The sequence below is a fragment of the Lycorma delicatula genome, chromosome 13 (genome assembly GCF_047948215.1).
Source record: "Lycorma delicatula isolate Av1 chromosome 13, ASM4794821v1, whole genome shotgun sequence".
NCBI classification, from domain to species: domain Eukaryota; kingdom Metazoa; phylum Arthropoda; class Insecta; order Hemiptera; family Fulgoridae; genus Lycorma; species Lycorma delicatula.
Window position 1 is genome coordinate 10,419,770 of NC_134467.1, and position 16,344 is coordinate 10,436,113.

Below are 16,344 nucleotides of genomic sequence, written 5' to 3' on the forward strand. Positions count from 1 at the left end.
ACAAATTTTTAGGGATGTAGGATGTAGGCGGTATACCGAAATGAAACGACTGACACTAGATGGGGAATCTTGGAGAGCTGCATCAAACCAATCAAATGACTGAAGACAAAAAAAAAATTATAATTCACTGCTACCCATCCAAAAACAAATTAGGTAACTTTTTATTGGTTGTACATTTTTCAGTGGAATTTTTTTTTGTTTCTTCCTTTTAATATAGTTAACGTAGATAAATAAATTGTAATTGCCAACACCCAATTTAAAAATCATAATAGAAGAATATACACTTGGAAAAAGCCAGGCGATACTGCAAGGTATCAGATAGATTATATCATGGTTAAGCAAAGATTTAGAAATCAACTCGTTGACTACAAAACTTACCCTGGAGCAGACATTGATAGCGACCGTAATTTGGTGATAATGAAATGTAGATTGGGGTTTAAAAACCTGAAGAAAAGGTGTAAGATGCATCGGTGATATTTAGAGAAGCTTGAGGAAGAGGAAGTAAAGAAGATTTTTGAGGGGGACATCGCAAGAGGTCTGAGTAAAAAAGATAAGGTAGAAAATGTAGAAGTAGAATGGGAGAATGTTAAAAAGGAAATTCTTAAATCAGCAGAAGCGAACTTAGGCGGAATAAAGAGAACCGGTAGAAAACCTTGGGTTTCAGACGATATATTGCAGCTGATGGACGTTTATAGACCTAGAAAAGGCATTCGATAACGTAGATTGGAATAAAATGTTAAGCATTTTAAAAAAATTAGGGTTCAAATACAGAGACAGAAGAACAATTGCTAACATGTACAGGAACCAAACAGCAACAGTAACAATTGCAGAACATAAGAAAGAAGCCGTAATAAGGAAGGGAGTCCGACAAAGATGTTCCCTATCTCCGTTACTTTTTAATCTTTACATGGAACTAGCAGTTAATGATGTTAAAGAACAATTTAGATTCGGAGTAACAGTACAAGGTGAAAAGATAAAGATGCTACGATTTGCCGATGATATAGTAATTTTAGCCGAGAGTAAAAATGATTTAGAAGAAACAACGAACGGCATAGATGAAGTCCTACGCAAAAACTATCGCATGAAAATAAACAAGAACAAAAGAAAAGTAATGAAATGTAGTAGAAATAACAAAGATGGACCGCTGAATGTGAAAATAGGAGGAGAAAAGATTACGGAGGTAGAAGAATTTTGTTATTTGGGAAGTAGAATTACTAAAGATGGACGAAGCAGGAGCGATATAAAATGCCGAATAGCACAAGCGAAACGAGCCTGCAGTAAGAAATATAATTTGTTTACATCAAAAATTAATTTAAATGTCAGGAAAAGATTTTTGAAAGTGTATGTTTGGAGCGTCGCATTATATGAAAGTGAAACTTGGACGATCGGAGTATCTGAGAAGAAAAGATTAGAAGCTTTTGAAATGCGGTGCTATAGGAGAACGTTATAAATCAGACGGGTGGATAAAGCGACAAATGAAGAGGTATTGCGGCAAATAGATGAAGAAAGAAGCATTTGGAAAAATATAGTTAAAAGAAGAGACAGACTTATAGGCCACATACTAAGGCATCCTGGAATAGTCGCTTTGATATTGGAAGGACAGGTAGAAGGAAAAAATCGTGTAGGCAGGCCACGTTTGGAATATGTAAAACTAATTGTTAGGGATGTAGGATGTAGAGGGTATACTGAAATGAAATGACTAGCACTAGATAGGAAATCTTGGAGAGCTGCATCAAACCAGTCAAATGACTGAAGACAAAAAAAAAACAATTAAACAGAAATTCCAAATTTTATTGGATTTTTTACTTTATTGGACACTTTTGTTTCAGTCGATAGTAATCAAAGATGCACAGCTAAATTTTACATTAGCCCTAAATCTAAAATTTCAACATCCTACGGCTAATCGTTTTTGAGTTATGCGAGATACATATGTACGTACAGACGTCACGCTAAAACTAATTAAAATGGATTCAGAGATACTCAAAACGGATATTTCCGTTGAAATCTGAAAATTTTCTCTATCATAATACTTCCTTTTGTAGAAGGGAATAAAAAAAATAATTGAAAATATTTGCGTTAGTGTAACATTTTAACGGTAACGGAAACTGTCAATAAACAACAGAACATCATGAAATATGGTTTTACAGGAAGATATTGAAAATTACAGGATGGAGAAAATTCTAAATGAGAAAACCTTTTCAAGAGAATTTACGGTAGAATATTGTAAAGAAGCCGAAATAAGAGTAGGGTGCCTCGCGTATTAGGATATCTAAATTTAATTAATTTTATATTAGAAACGCGTACAAGGAAAAAATGTAAAGGAAAATGAAAACCGGATATAAAAAAAACTATTATATTACGTAAATGCAATAATTTAATCAACCAATAAATTTAAGTTCCAATAAATCAAAGAACGGATAAACAAAGCTGTTCATTACTTTTAGCAAATAGATAAAGGGTAATGTTACCATTATAACGCTGTACAATAAATTATTTAATATTTTGCATAATAACGGTACATCCAAAACAGATCCACCTAACAACTTTTGAATAATTCAGAGGAATAAACAAAAAATTATTACAACGCGTAATCATTAATTTAAACTAACCTTATGTAAATGAAATGTACTTAGTAAACGTGTGGTCGTCCTCTTCATATATTAAACAAATAAAACTAAATTATTACTACTATATAAAAAGGTATTATAAGAATAAACGCACAAATTAATTTTTAAAACTATAAATAAATTCGTCACGACAACCAGATCAATATATCGACGATATAAAAATCAACGAATCGTGAACCGATCGACACAATAATTTAACCCGTGCAATAAATATTGTGCCTTATACTCTAACTTATTGGGTTAGGCAATGAATCAAAAAAGAATTCTACTTTCCCCCACCCGTTACCATTTCTCCTTAAATACCCACTCCAATTCACTAATTCTCCATCTGACAACAACCTAATACGTTTTACAACTCGCATAACACCACCTCGGTCTGCTGCTTTCTCGCACAAATACATATAGTATATAAAATTATATAATCGAACAAAAATTTAATTTTCTAATTTTCATCGGAAAATCCATTTTACGAGTCCGCAAAAGTATTTTCTACAATTATATCTATATATATATTTGTTTATTGAAAAGCTTGCCTGAACCGTATTAACCATTTTATGGAATATCTTTTACTTTCTCGTGCAAAGTATTGCGATCGCGAAAAATTTCGATTTTCAGATATCAACGGAAATATCCATTTTGACTAGTTTCGGAGTGACGTCTATACGTACGTATGTATCACGCATAACTTAAAAACTATTAACCGTAGGATGTTGAAATTTTAGATTTAGGACTGCTGTAAAATATAGCTGGGCACCTCTCCTTTTGATTGCAATCGACTGAACCAAAAGTATACAAAAAATAGCCCCAAATCAAACATATACGGATTTTTGATTTTTTCTTAACCGCAGTAAAAAGCCCTCATTGAAAGCTTTTCAACGACATATCATATAAGTGATACTTACTTTCATCGGTTACACAGTTATAGCTAAATAAAATTTTAATTAATGAAATATTTGGATCTTACAAGGAGACGGTTCGAATCCGCTTCGTATACGTAATTTTTTTAAAAAATATATTAATTTATTAACAGTAATTAAATAGGAAAAGATTACGGAGGTAGAAGAATTTTGTTATTTGGGAAGTAGAATTACTAAAGATGGACGAAGCAGGAGCGATATAAAATGCCGAATACCGCAGGCGAAACGAGCTTTCAGTCAGAAATATAATTTGTTTACAACAAAAATTAATTTAAACGTCATGAAAACATTTTTCAAATATATATTTGGAGCGTCGCTTTATATGAAAGTGAAACTTGGACGATCGGAGTATCTGAGAAGAAAAGATTAGAAGCTTTTGAAATGCGGTGCTATAGGAGAATGTTAAAAATCAGACGGGTGGATAAAGTGACAAATGAAGAGGTATTGCTGCAAATAGATGAAGAAAGAAGCATTTGGAAAAATATAGTTAAAAGAAGAGACAGACTTATAGGCCACATACTAAGGCATCCTGGAATAGTCGCTTTAATATTGGAAGGACAGGTAGAAGGGAAAAATTGTGTAGGTAGGCCACGTTTGGAATATGTAAAACAAATTGTTAGGGATGTAGGATGTAGAGGGTATGAAACGACTAGCACTAGATAGGGAATCTTGGAGAGCTGCATCAAACCAGTCAAATGTCTGAAGACAAAAAAAAAAAATTATAATTCACTGCTACCCCGTCCAAAAAAAAAAAAATTAGGTAACTTTTTATTGGTTGTTCATTTGTCAGTGGAATTTTTTTTTGTTTCTTCCTTTTAATATAGTTAACGTAGATAAATAAAAAAAAATTCTTGGGAGTGTAAGAGCAGTAAAAAGTAAAAAAAAAAAAAAAATACATTAGTTGTTAAAAAATCATTATTTTACCACTATATAAGAATAAATAATGCCTGGAAAATTATATAAATTTTCTTGTCATATCTTTTTAAAACGACCGAGTAAAATCTTTTTTACATATCATATCACTTACAAAGGCAGCTGAAACAGTAGGAAAAATCAATTTCAAAAAAATTACGATATTCGATTAGCAATTTTCTTGAAATATCCGATACCTCTTTAAAAGGATATAATTTTGCAAAAGTTTCATATTTTGAGAAAAATTGTTTTTACCAATTTTACCGGTGTTAAAAATCCTTTATACGATTTTTGGCGCCTGGTACAGTTTATAAAAATCTGACAACAAACTTGTAATACTTTGTTTATTTATTCTTATATAGTGAAAATATAATTATACATAAAAAAAGTTTTATTAATTCAACAAAATAAATCGATAGTTTAAAATATATACAATAAATAAAACTTTTGAGAGACTCGCTATGCATAAGCAAAGCATAAATAAACAATAATGACGTAGAACTAGTAGAAAACTTTAAATATTTAGGGGAAAACATCACACTAAATTTCCAAGAAAATCCAAACTGGAACGAAAGAATAAATAAACTCATCAAAGCCGCAATAAAAACCCAAAACATCTATAACAAAAAATGCATGTCCATAAACACAAAATTAAGACATTAGGACTCAATTATCCGACCGGAAATACTTTACGGATGCGAAACAGTATTTGGACCGTACCAGACAAGATTTACGGACAAACTGGAAAAGATTGAAAGACAGATTTTCTACGACGATGCGTCGGGAAAAACATTAAAAAAGACGGGATTTGGTTAATTATTCCAAAGAAGAGATTTACAAAACGATCATCCCGATAACTAATAAATTTAGAAAGAAGAGAATTTCCTTTCTAGGACATATTTTCAGAACGGAAGAGATCAGGACTTATCAGACGGATAATCGAACTTTTCTGGAACAAGAAAAGCAGACCGAACCGGTTATACGAAGTACAGAAAGACGTGCAGAAATTAGACGTAACCCGTGAAAACCTAAAAACGAAAACCGGCAACTGTGAGAAATTAAAAAATAAAGAAACAAGATTTCTATCAAAACCCAAGAAAACAATAAGCCGGGTGTACTCTGAACAAGAAGATCTGAAACCCTTAGAAATTACTGGCAAAAAAGAAAAGCTGAAAAACAACAAATCAGCAAGAAAATAAAGAACTTACCAAAAAAAATGAACTAAAGTCATCCATTATGGTCTTAAAAGTAAAAAAAAGATCATTTTTTGTTTTAAAATTTAAAAGGAACGTTTTTTAAAAAAAACTTGTGCACGACCATCTATTCTTTGATTGCCCAATCTTTCGGACCATCCGACAAAACTTAGACCTGGGTTCAGATATGATATTTTTATGGTATCCATTATGGTCTTAAAGGTAAAAAAATAAAAAAATAAAAGTATAACTTTCGATTTGTGGTGAAGGCAAAAATATTGGGGAATTTAAAAAAAAAATGATATGATAAACATGTACGAATGTACTGAGCTTAATAAAAAGTGGAGTAATTTTGGTAAAATCTTGAGACAATTGACCCTTTAAACATTTATCAACAAATTGCCTCATATGCATACACGTCTTTATGCCAAATATTATCAAAATCGGTCAATTCAATAAAACGTTATTAAGCATCAAACAGGCCAACACACGTACACAACCCATTACAGCCCATTTTTTTATTTTTAGGATCCCTAAAAATAAATAGGATAAAAATAGGATAAATAAAAATATTTAGGATCCCTAAATTTTCATGGAATGTTGAAAAATGAAAAAACCATACCCTACTTTTTGACTGATTACCATATTTTCCTTCTTGCAACATCGCTCAAGAGCAGTGGTTTCCAAATTTGGGTACGCAAAGTGATACTTGGGGGTACCCAAAGAAAAATAAATATTTTGAATGGTGACTACGGGCGCACATATTTATTTAACACATATTTATTGTAACAAGACCGGTATGATGGACTTGAGTAACGGATTTCGTCAAATTAAGAAGAAAGTAGTAGAAAATATAATAATCGAAGGACTCCAGAAAGGGCTAAAACGAAACTTTTTAGTAAAAATAACCGGGCCGTTAAACAATCGTCCTTTGTAGTATTGCCCACTGACACACCTAAACAATTGTTGTTCCACGAGAAGAGTTACCGAACCCAGGTTAGGAATGTATGTGAATGAAAAGACCCGGTCGATCGTTTTACGCTCAACTGGACTCTGCGCCTGCAGGTAAAGAAGATAGGAGTATAAATACTCCGGGGAAGACGAGTTGAAATCAATCTGCGAGGAGGTCAGTGAAGGAACGAATTTCTAATGCAGGTTCGACACGATTAAGATGACCTTGCGAGTAATTTGAGTACATGAAAACATGAACTGGTTCGGTGAGTTACTGTTAGACTGTAAGTGAAAGAGATAATGTACTAAATTTCAATCTTAAACTGTTAGGGTAGTTTAATTTCTGAACAGCAAAGGTGTTTGCAGTAAAACAACTTTATACTTGTCTTATCTACTGTTGTTAATACAAGACTACTGGTTTTAAAAGTGTTAAGATTAGCCGACATGGTAATGTCTTGTGTCAATGGGATTGAATTCTGCTTTGCAATATTTAACTACCTGTAAATAAATCTAGACCGATTACTTTAAATTCTATTTTGAATGTAATCGCTGTTTTTTATTATTATTATTATTATTGACATTTATTATTAATATTGCTGTTATGATTACTGTTTCTTTATTATTATTGTTTGCTTTTGTCATTATTATTATTCATTCGCCTTATTTTATTTATGTTCATAAACTAATAAATTATAACTGTATAAACATTTTCAAATGTCAATCTCTCAATATTCTGATCGAGCCGGGAACACGCGACAATATACGAGGTGCGACAATAAAGTAATTAGACTGATTTTTCTTTGCAAGATGTGGCAACCCTGCACTTGCGTAGGCATACCGTCTTTGACCTTGGTCTATAAGCTACTTCCAGTCCAAGCGGCACATTGATGCAACTGCTCGGTCGTGAGTTGTGCTGTAACAAGTGAACAGGTGTTCATTTATTACAGTTTATTATCACTTATTACTAGATTAGTTTAAAAATGGGGCATTGATGTCATTAAATTTTCAACTTAAAAGGTCAATGGGGAAAGGTTTTAGAGCAAGGTCGCCCTCAGTATTTCGAGATTTCGCCTAATTAAGATCATAATTTTCTTAAAAATAATAATATTTGCAAAATCGCACCCCATCTCAAAAAAATGCTCTAATCTACTGCTATGTTGTGACGTCATAGACGAACGGTAGAACAAATATATAATACATTAAGCGTAAAAAAACTCGGTCTGGCTGGGTCTCCAGCTCGATCGCCAGGTCGACTCGGTAACTGGTGCGTAAAGCCTCGCGGCTAGACCGGTCAGCCAACGATACGAGCGAAATTTTTTCTATGTAAATTGTGAAATTATATTAGTTTAGTTAGTGCCGCTAGTACAGTCACACCCGCGCGAATTAAATACGATATACGTGCGCGCTTTAAGTAGAATCATTGAATTAAACGAAAAAATTATTTAAAAAAAAATTATAAATATTTGAAATCAAGTTGCGTATTAAAGGTGTAAATTAGAAACAAGCCACAGTTGTACGGCTTTCCCGACAGGCGGCTAAAGCCGCATTCCGGTGTCAGATTTTTTTTTGTATTTTAACTAATGCGAAAGATATCAATAAATAAATAAAATTCAAACCTAAATTTTACAAGGTTCGTAATTTTACAATATAATAATTACGCCTGTTACTATCGCGCCCTGTTTTTTATTTCAGATAGTTAAAAAAAAAAAACAAAGATAATAAAACAAGTGTTTGATAAAATATAAGTAGTAAATTACCACAATATAATAATAATAATAATAATAATAATAAAACCGTATCTGTTCATGAAAGGGCGTGACTAAAATTGGGTATATTATATTTAACTAAAATTAAAATTTAATTTAGAACAAAAGGAAAATTATTAAAATCTGAGCAAAGTACAAAATACTTTTTATTTTGTGCCCCGCAATGCTTCGTTATTGCAACATTTGAATATATATATATATATATATATTATATATATATATATAGATTAAAGGAAAGTTTTATAAAACATTAACAAAATGAACATTACGGAACTTCACATAATTTAACCTTTCCCTTCCCTTTTCCACCATTTTCATTTTTATCATATTCCTTTCATTTTACCAGTTTCAAATTTTCTTTTCCCTTTCCTTTTCCTTCCCCAAATTATTTCCCTGTTCTTCCCATTTCCTCCTCCTCCTTTCTTCTTCCTCTTTCAATTTCCTTTTTTCCTTTTTTCGTTTTTCCGTTTTCCCATTTTTATTTTTTCAATTTTCCCCTTCTTCCCTTTTACCTTTTTTGATTTTTCCCTTTCTCCCTTTTTACCAGCGCGTAAATCGGTTCAGTCGTTTTTTAGTTTACTACGGACACATATCAGAAACACCGAAATGGAATCGTAAAATATTTAGTATAACGTAGCGAGGTTAACGGCATGTAATTTAGATTACTGCCGAGTCTCGGAAAGTGTAGGACAAAGAAGAACGAAGAGGTCATCTGAAGAAGAAAAAGAAGAAAGAATACCCACTACGCGACCCGCCGTCACGGATTGGAGTCCGGAAGAGGAGCCCGGCAGAGAAGCAACGTGAAGAGCAGCCACCGAAGAAGTAGATGAAGATCTCCTTTATCCGTACCTTAAACATTTTTTACTTACAATTAATTAAATCAGCAATTGCGACTCCCTCCGGAGAAGGAGGCGCATTGCTCCCTCCAAACAACTAGGGCCCCGTTGTGGCGTATTCCTGCTAGCCTATGAAGCGCTAGCACCGAAAGGATTTCAGCGGACGGTCTGAAGGGGAATTGCGTCGGGAGCACAGATTTTGAAAACCTAGTCTCCCGCGGTCGGACCCTGAAATGGGTTTGAGAACGCCGGTCCAAACGGATATGGAACGCTATTCACAAATCCGTCCATAAAATATAACAAAACTTGAAACTTAGACCGGACATTAAAATAAACCCTTGAAACACTCCCGATTAATAGAATCATACAGCAGCAAGGGCCACTGTCCAGGCTCTGCGATTCGAAGGGAGAATCGGGAGATACTCCCGCCACTTTTGCGTTCCGTTCCGTTCCAGTATAACGTGTGGCTGCTTTTGTCCAATAGATAGCGCTGTTTTTTTTTTTTTAAATCACAGGGATATCTTAGAAACTAAGAGAGATAGAGTTCTGGGACCTATTTTTTTCGATTTCCTAGCTCAAAAAGCATAAGAAACAATTGAATTTGCCCCTTAATTGATCTTCCCAGAATTTCAGAAAGCCTTAATTTACCCGGAGGAACTGAAACTCGGGCGAAATCTTTCACTCTGTATAACTCGCTAACGAAGCGTCTTCGGACCTATGTTTATATGAACTTTTTTCTTATTTTTAGCCTCTAGAATGAGTTGTCAAAGTATTGCCCTATCCTCCGGAATCACCCTGTATATAAATAGTAGGTATATAAAAACACGCGGGTATTCGAATGCAACGTTGTACCACAATTTTAAAGTAATCGGTGAAGAACTTGCGGGAATTTAAGATTTTTTACAAACGAAATTTTATTTATATAGATTATCTTTTAAAAATTAATTTCTGCAAAAAATAAATAAATACTAGTTATAATTGATTTTTATTTTTATTTTATTCAAAAATAAAATAGAATATTATTAAATAAGATAAAAATCGTTCTTCTAAAAACAACAGTAAAATTAATACAAAAAATATAGACGGAATACAAAAAAAAACTATGGATTTGCCATGAAGGTGTCATTAAAAACATCTGAAATAAATCGATGTAAAATAGAAAATAAAAGATAAAATATTAGGCAGTATTTAATTAAATAAAATAATTGGTGAACGATAAGTTTGAGAGAGATTTAATTTTTAAATGTATTTTTCATCTTGTAGAAATAGCAGGTATTTAAAGATTAAATGTCCTCACCTGTCTATATATCGATGAGAAAACATTTAAACGCGGTTATTTAAAATTTAAAGAGCTCCTTAATTCGATTAATCGAAAAAATCGATTTTCAGTGAGATTTAATTTTTAAATGAATTATGACGTTGTAGAAATAGCAGGTATTTAAAAATAAAAGTTCTTATGAGGGACATTTAAATATTTTTTTATCAATGTAAGACCTGGTGAGAACTTTAATCTTTAAATACCCTACTATTTCTATAACATGAAAAATACATTTAAAAATTAAATCTCTCTCAAACTTCTCGTTCACCAATTATTTTATTTAATAATTATATACCGCATAACGATATTTAGTTCTTTATTTCCACACCTTGTTTTCATTTGTTTAGTTCGATTTGCCGTTTTTTTAGTTCAACTTATTTTTTTTTCTTTAATTTTTTGGCAGACGTTTTACTAATTTTAAAAAATTAAATTTTTTTAAATTTTTAATTAAAAATTATTTTTATAATTTTAAAAAATTAAAATTTTTTATTTTTTATATTATTTAATCCTTTTTATTGATCGTCAAAAAAATTCACGATTAGAAAACTTATGAATATAACGTAATTAACGTACTGAGCCAAACGATGAAACTGTAAACATTTAAATTTATTAAATCGACGTATACCGATCTAAATTTACAGAGTTCTCAAGCGATTGAGTTCATCGAGAGACATTTTATAGTGCGGATTATACAGCAATTTTCTGGGATCCAAACAATTAACCGGGTAAGCTCTTCGATAGTCTGACGCGACTCAGAGCTACGTAGGTCTGGCTCCTGGAAAAGATTCAAGCGCCCCAGGGGCACCTCGTTTGTTACCAGTTAATGCTGATGATCGGTCTAGCCTCGCACGAGGTGATCGCATCACCTCAGCGCATTAGCCTCACACGCAGACCCCACGGGAAGACCCTTATTATTAAACGGAAATCTTTTTAATTTATTTAATATTATTTTATTTAATGTAAATTTAATTTTATTATTTTTGTAATGTTATTCATTCGATTGATTTGAATCACTCAGTTCAAACCCAGCTACAACCGGCAAATATCCACTACTATACATATTATATTTATAATTTTCAAAATTATTTTCAAAGGAATGGAACCCACCCTCTCCAATACACCTACAAGAACTCAAAAATCTTAAATGGCAGTGGCAGTACTTACTTACATTAATTGACAACCAGAAAAAAATAATAAAATTTGATTAAACGAATATTAAAATCCGCCCATCTCTTTACTCAACAGGTGCGAAAAAGCATTTGGAGTAGTCCTTTTTTTAAATTGCAGCCCAACAAAAATAACTATAAAATTACGTGATATTACTTCTTAAACCATTTGAAATAATCGTGCGCGCGCGCGCGCAAACACACACAAACACACGAGAGAGAGAGAGAGAGAGGGAGGGACAGACAGACAGTCAGATATATATATATAGAGAGAGAGAGAGAGAGAGAGAACGACAGCGACAAAGAGAAAGAGAGAGAGAGAGAGAGAGAGAGAGAGAAAACGACAGCGACAGAGAGAGAGAGCGACAGACAGACAGACAGACAGCCAGCCAGACAGTCATATATATATACATACATACATATACAGAGAGAGAGAGAGAGAGAGAGACAGACAGTCATATATATATATATATATATATATATATAGAGAGAGAGAGAGAGAGAAAGAGCGTGAGAGTGATTAAGATTGGTTTGGGAAGATTGAGGGAGAAAGCTAAGTAAAGTATCTTCTCCTCTCAATTCCGTCTCCTTTTAATTTCCATATTCCATTAATTCCAATTATTAAAATTAATTTTGAACCTTGCACAGACCTAACATAAATTATTATATTCATAAATTACTCAACCAATAAAATATAACACAACAGGTACTACGCAGAAAACGATGTGACATAATATAATTTATAATACCAAACACCTGCTAATATACATTTGTATATATATATAAAAGTCGCTTCTCAACAAAGCAGTCAAAGGGAATGATTAGGGACAAACGGAAAACAGGTAGATACACAGAATAAAGTGACAATGATACATATGATGATGATGACGATAATTATATGGATAAAAGGATTAGTGAAAAATGACTTTAATCAATTATATACCTGAATATAATGAGAACACTTTGTTAATTATTTGATATATTCTTGGAGCTTGTATTGGTTTATAATATAATAATAATTTGCATGTAAACTAGCTCATTAATAACTGTATATATACACACACACACACACACACACACACATATATATATATATATACGCGCGCACACACACACGTGTATATAAAGAGTGTTTCTAAAATGGTGGGCTGACTATAGTTTTTCAGATTCTACTTGTAAAAGTAAACAAAAAATATCCTTAGGAAAAATGGCGATTTCTCCTTCGTTCTCTCGTGGTCCGCCATTTTCTTATTTTTATATAAAAATTAATATCTCAAGTTCGGATAGAGGAATCACAATAATATTTGGTAAACGTCTTTATAATAAAGTTTTAAAATTAGCAAAAAATCAGGACTTAAATACCTCCGCAAATTACAAAATGGCCGCCATGTTTATTTTTCAATCCGTTGTATCTCTATAAATATTAGTTTTATCAAAATTTATGTTATTTGCTAAAATATTAAGTCTTTCATTTTGAACAAAATGACATTTTATTTTTTTAAATTGTTTAACAAATAGTCGAGTTATGGGAGAAAATTGATGTTGGGTTACTGAATCGGTAATATAAGTAAATGTAAAATGTAACATTTCTTTATTACATAAATCATTTTTTTTAATAAAAAATAAAAAAAAAAAATGTTAACAAGATTTGTTTTATAAAATAAAATAAAATAGATACTTTCAAGAAAGATTGCAATTTTTTTTTTTTTTACCGCTTTAACATTTTCAAATAGAGCTGTATCGATATAGCTCGTATTACGTATTTAACGGTTCACTGGTACGCTACTGTTCTGTAATATTCACATGAGTGGTACGTAAAAGAAATTTTAAAAAACAGTGTCCTAAAAAAAATCGTAATCGATCCTAATACCAGAAAATTAATTCATTAAGAATTTTGAGCGATATCTATACCAAAATTAACTTTTTACTTCCTTGTACGAAGTAAGTATTGTTTGTAATCGCAAAAAATTTCGGTTTTCAGGTTTCAACGGAAATATACATTTTGACCATCTTTTAATTCATTTTCACCAGTTTCGGCGTGACGTCTATACGTGCGTTTGTATGTCAGATAATGATTAGCCGTAGGATGTTGAAAATTTTGGATATGGAACTGTTGTAATATCTAGTTGTTCACCACCCTTTTTGATTGCATTCGACTGAACCAAAAGTTTCCAAAAAAGCCCAAAATCAAAAAAAACATTTGGTTTTTGGATTTTTCTTAACTGCAGTAACAAGCCCTCATCGAGAACTTTTCAACGATATATCATAAGCGGTACTTATTTTCATCGGTTCCAGACCGATAACTAAATAAAATTTTAATTAATGAAATATTTGGATCTTACAAGGGGAATGCACATCGGTTCGAATCGGACTTCGTAAACCTTTCATTTTTTTTTTTAATTTAAATATATTGATTTATTAATAACTATTAACCTGTGTAAAAAAATGTTTAAAATAAATAATAATTCAATGATACGATAACAAAATAAATCATAACTTATTAATGAAATAAAATTTTATGTACTTTTCATTTTTTCACATCAGATTTCTTTTTGACGGGGCGTACAACGAAGATTCGTTATTAGCGCCCGAAAACATTGATTGTACAATATATACAACTAGTTTTATAACAAATATGCTAAGAATAACGATAATTCTCTATACGAAGCAACGCCGCATAACATACGCGGTCCACGAGAATGCGGTGCACAGTCATGCGGCAGTTGCATCGTGTGCACAGGGGTGGGTCTTCTCCTGACATTAGATATTCGTGTGTGATCCTCGTACGCGTCAACCGTAACCGGCAGAAGACTACTTCCTCACGACGAGAGTTCCTACAAGAGGAGCCCCTCGGCGTCTCTTTAATCCGTCGAAGTTTACTATCGACGGCAGCTGTCCAGCCGCTTTGCCACCTTGCTCGCGGTGATTGTTTTATACGGTTGATAAAATCACAGGTAGTAAACTCGGGCGGTGAAAGGAGGCTGAATACAAGCTTCTTTCGCAGCAGAATCTGCTCTCTCGTCGCCTAGAATTCCAACTCGGCTATGAATCCGGCAAAAACCTACCCCGTGTTTCGTTTATCTAACTCAGCGATTTTATCGTAAATGACAACGACGACAGGATATCCGGAATAAAGGTTTTCCAACGTTTGGAGAGCACTGTACGAGTCATTGCAAATAAGAATGCTGCTATATTTAGGGCAACCGTACCTTAGAAATTTTCCGGAAGTCGAATCGTGGTACTCATTACAATAGGTAGCTTTCTTATGAAATCTATCTGAAATACATCAAATTGAGGCTATGTTGTCTTTTATCGATTTTAAATTGAGCGTAACTGAAAAACGATTCAAGCAATCCTTTAAAAATTCTCACACGAATGACTTCAGATACTACTACACCTGCAATTTCAAAGCAATTTATTAAGTAGTTTTAGAAATTTTCGAGCGACAAATTTTATATATAAGTCGTATATAAGAAAATTACATTTTAAGCGAATGATATTTTAGTATTCCTTATAAGTCAAAACGTAAAGAAAGGTTCCATTTCACCCCCCTAATCCAACCGTTTGACCGAAAATAATACTATACTTTTCTTCGAAATGTCGGTAAAAGGGTACAGTGAAACACCCTTAAAAGTGAATACTGGTAAAAGAGAAAACAATAAGAGAAGAAAAAATAAAAATCGTGGTTTACGAAGCGAAATCGAACAAAGAAACTGCCTAAAAAAGAAGGAAAAAGATAAAACATCAAGAATTTTTATGAAATAAATCAATAATAAAAAAAATAATAAATTTAAACATAAGAAAACGCTTAAAAACATTTGTTTGTGAATTAAGGAAGTATGTGGAAACCGAAAAAAGTACAGTGTATATATATATATATATATATACACACACTACCATGAATATATTCATATATAATATTTGGTATACCACATAATATAATATAGGTAAAAAAAAAATATAACAGAACGTATAATATATGATGGCATACTACCATGAACATATATATGTATAAATATTTACCTCATAAATCCAATCAACATTATCAGCAAAGGATTGAATGATATCTCAATAATAGGATTCGGTTTCAATAGCGCGACGAGTAAGGGAAAGGATGATAGGCCTCTTGATTATTCGTTGGTTTCCATTTTAATTTGTATCAGACTATACCGTAATTAAATCCATACTAGAATCTACTTTTGTCATATACGATGTCGGCGACAAAACATTTTAAAGTCTGAAACATAAAACAAAAATACATTTTATAGAAAATCAAAATTAATAAAATTATAATGAAATATCAAATTTTAAATTCATTATATTATATATTTATTAATTAATTATATTTTAATTCATTAATTTAAACAAAATCGTTGCAAATTTTTTAATAAATTCGTATTGCCTCCAAAAAAAAAATAATTGATAACATTTTTGAAAAAATTGGAATTTGCACAGCGGGCGGAAGGAAAGATGATGTTCTGTTAAAGACATGGTTTTCAGACGAGGCCTATTTTCATATTTAACAAAAACAATGTCCGCTTTTGGGTGACAGCAGCACTACAAATAGTACATGAAAACAACAACGTAGGCCTAAAATAACCTTTTGGGCAGTTTTATCAGTCTCAGATTGATAAGGCTAGTGTTTTTCGACAACACAG

At 32.2% G+C, this 16,344-nt stretch overlaps 1 protein-coding gene across 6 annotated transcripts in view; it reads right to left on the reverse strand.

Moving 5' to 3' along the window:
- Positions 1 to 16,344, reverse strand: part of LOC142333753 (putative polypeptide N-acetylgalactosaminyltransferase 9) — a 436,298-nt gene that overhangs the window by 104,985 nt on the left and 314,969 nt on the right. For 5 of the 6 annotated variants that reach the window (XM_075381223.1, XM_075381224.1, XM_075381226.1 and 2 more), the window contains one exon: positions 15,710 to 15,923. The gene's annotated coding sequence lies outside the window, so the exon portion shown is untranslated. Of the gene's footprint in view, positions 1 to 2,609; positions 2,848 to 15,709; positions 15,924 to 16,344 lie in introns of those variants that run through there. The other variant, XM_075381227.1, reaches the window with a different exon arrangement.